This window comes from Camelus ferus, chromosome 15 (assembly GCF_009834535.1).
Source record: "Camelus ferus isolate YT-003-E chromosome 15, BCGSAC_Cfer_1.0, whole genome shotgun sequence".
NCBI lineage: Eukaryota > Metazoa > Chordata > Mammalia > Artiodactyla > Camelidae > Camelus > Camelus ferus.
Genome location: NC_045710.1, coordinates 50,792,428 through 50,796,091, shown reverse-complemented (window position 1 = coordinate 50,796,091; position 3,664 = coordinate 50,792,428).

Here is a 3,664-nt window from a genome sequence, read left to right as displayed (position 1 = left end):
CGGCTGCTTTCCTCATTGGGTACTCCAAAGAATGCCCCGCCCCTGGCCCTGTCCGATTGGGGGAGGGCATCATGGCCCCGCCCCTCAGGGTCCGCTCCTCTCTCTGGTTGATCACGCTTGACAAGGCCTGGGCTCCACCCCTTCTTTCCAATTGGTGACAGGATTCGCAACTCCGCCTCGTGCTCCTTGCCTGTTTTCCATTGGTTCTCTACCGACAACCGGGCCCCCTTTGCTTTGTTAGTATTGGCCAAGAGCTACAGAAAGCAAGCCACTTTGCCTGTCTCCCATTGGTGGAGCCTTCCGACACCTCCCAGCTACGATGACGTCACCCTTCCCCAGGCCCAGCGAGCCCTGAGTGGCTGGGTGGTCAGCGGCCCGGCTACTTCTCCCGGGACCTGACGTTGGCTGGGAGGGCTGACCCCGGCGCCGGGCGGTGCTGATTCACCGGCCGCCGCCGAGCTCGGCTCCACCCAACCCCGCCTCGGACCTGTTGCCGGGACCTGTCTCTGGGGAAAAGTTCCGGGGACCTGCTGGGCGTCCCTCGAGTAGAAGCTGGCTGGTACCACGCCTCACCTGGGTGCTCTGCCCTGCTCGGTCTCGGGGCCGGATTCCTGGGTCTGCGGGCCGTTGCCCGGAGGTTCCAGGCTTCCCGGGACCCGGGCAGCCGAGGGTCCCGCCGCGAATCCCCCTGGAGGGAAAGCGGCCGGCAGCCCGACGAGAGAGCCTTGGGCCCGGGACGACGTACGGCGGGCGCCACGTGGCTGTGGGGCTTGAGGGGAAAAGCCTGTCTCGTGTTAATGCTCGCCGCCCAGCGTTCTTTTCCTCAGAAAGCCCTGGAATCGGGCGGCTGTATTCAGCGCTGATCTCTCCAAAGGCACTACCCCCGCCGCAAGCGCTGGCTAATTACTCCCTCACGCGAGTGGGTTTTAAAAGCTCAGAAACTTCCTGTACCTGCAGATTGACATTGAATTCTAAGATTCTTTGACATAAATCTCTTCCAGGGTCTTTCTTTCCCTTTTAATTCTACAGGAAAACATTCAAAAGAACAGTTTCTTTTCAAGACGGCTGTGAATTGTGTTTGTGTGTGGGGTGGTACCAGTATAAATGCACATAGAACTAAAATTTTTACTTAAGAATTGTTCCCTAAGCCTATCACTTTTTCTGAGATGAAAGCTATCTCAAGACCCAAGTTATACTGTTAATACACTGACATCTCCATTTTAAAAGGCAGAAATAAAACTGGGTAAATTAAGTCTTGAATATAGAAATAAGTAAAGCATGAACATATTTAACAAAGCTTTTTAAAAATGTTTATTGTTGCCAAGATATGAAAACAATAGCTTACTATATGTCAGCTAATTTACTTAAGTTTTTGCTATCCTCAATATAAGCCCATTAAATAGGTTAATTATCTACATTTTGCACATGAGGAAACTGGCCCAGGGAAGCTAAATGACTTTCCTAGTCATCCATTCAGCAAGAAATGGAAACTGAACCTCAATGTTTCACCCAGAGCCCATCCTATCAATGCTCCCCTCCCATTCATAGTTATTATAAAAGCAAGACAACTAAGAAATGGATTTCCATGAGTCACAAACACTGACACTCAAACACTGGGGAAAAAGAAAAATGTATTTATGATGAGATGTTTTTAAATGTCCTTTTTAATGGCTGACAAATCCAATAAAATGAAATAAACTCAACGGAAGTAATAAGTAGACTAAATGCAGTAAACCATGCCTAACATATAGGACACGTTATTTCCTGCTTTTAATGGTTAATTGGATCTAAAAGCTGATTCTTTACAAAAACTAATAAATATACCGAAGTCAAAGGTTTTCCAGAAAATACAAAAAGCTGGACATGAGAATGGGGTTATAACAGTTTTAGAGTATTTTTTAATTGCAAGTTATTTGTAAAACAAATTTGAAAATCATAATGAAAAGAAAACAAGATAATTCTAAAGTACCAAAACTCAGTAAAAACACTTTGATTTCATTATCTTAATTTTGGATTTTGTATGCTTATGTATTTTCTCTTTGAACTCACTATGAACATTTAGCATCTCTTTCTCTCTTACCCCCACCCCTTTTAAAAAACCCAGTCTTGTTTCAAAATCATGATCCTTCTAGAATCACCTTGACTGATAATCACCCTTATAAAAAAATAAAGGGAAAAAGGTTGAAATATGAGTCAGAAATAGCAAAGGAACCATTTAAACAGCAGCAGGTCTATCGTAAACTTGAAACAAAAATATAAAGTTATATAATAATCAGAGACTTAGACCAAAGAATGGAACCCTTTCTGTCCCCTGGCAGTGGCGGAAGAAATGATTAAGTCAGCAACACCGACTAAGAATTGTATCATTAACTCCAAAGGGTATTTGGTGCCACCTGCTGGAAATCAAGCAGTAAGTATAAAACAAAGAGTTTTTCTTGTTTCTCTAGAAATTATTTTACACAAATATATTGCAATGATCAGTTAAATAAGATAATCTAAAAGTGTAAGTTTTGAAGAAAGAACTGAAATCCTGAAAGTGTAAGTGGTGACCCCAGCACATAGCACTTCAAAGGCATTACATAAGCACTGATTGACTGATAGGCACAACCCCAAAAGAACTGGAAATACCAGAGTGTTTGAACCTGAATTTTATAACCAGAAGTTTAAATAAAAAGCTGTGTGTTATACCATAAACATAGGCTGATAGTGGTTTATATCTGAGCAGGCATCAAGCTCAACTAATACAACTGGGAAGCAAAAAAACCACAAAAAGATTATACTTGTCAGATAAACTTTAATGCATCTTTTAAAAAGCCCCCATTTCCTTCCTTTGAGGGGCTTCTACTCCCAGGTGGGCACAGGATAGTATGTATACGCCAGTGCTGAACAGCAGGTTCATTAAATGCAATGGGAGTTCTGACAGAGAGATGCCTTTCAGTGAGGACCTCAGAGAGGCAGGGAAGACAACTGTTGGCATTATAATCCTTAAATGTCTAAAAAGTTCCAAAACTGGAATTAAAAAAATCCTATTTATAACTGAGTTTGACACTATGAGTTTGACACAGTTAGCCACTGATACTGAAATGAATTTTGTTTTATAAGTTTTTGAGGAATTGATTTTCTTCTTTAAAGAGTAAAGATCAGGACTGTAATTCTCTGCTTCAGTAACATCAAATCCCCTTCTTTGTGGCTACTGTGGACACTCCAATAATCATGATATCCACTATCATGAACCTGAGTTTTAAAAACCTTTAAAACAAACACTGCTTTGCAAAAATTAGTTACTCCACAAATACTTGTGATTTTAAAAAAATAGAGCAATGGCTAAACTGGGGTATACACATTATACAGAACACTAGGCAGCAGTCGAAAAAAAAAGGTGGAGGTACGTAACTGGCATAGGAAGACCTCCAAGGCAGCGCTGAGTACATAATTAAGTCGTAAGATGACCCCTACAGTGTATTATTTGTGGTTAAAAAAGAAAAAGTCCCAGCTGTGTATTTTCCTTATTTCCAACGCTAACTCTGCTACATACATACATGTACAAAGGTCTGGAAGGAGACACTGCAAAGGATTCACAGTGGAGGGAGCAATAGGACTAGGACTGTTCAAAAGGAATTTAGCTGTCATTATGTTTTCAAATTTTTACAAGAAAATCTGTTCC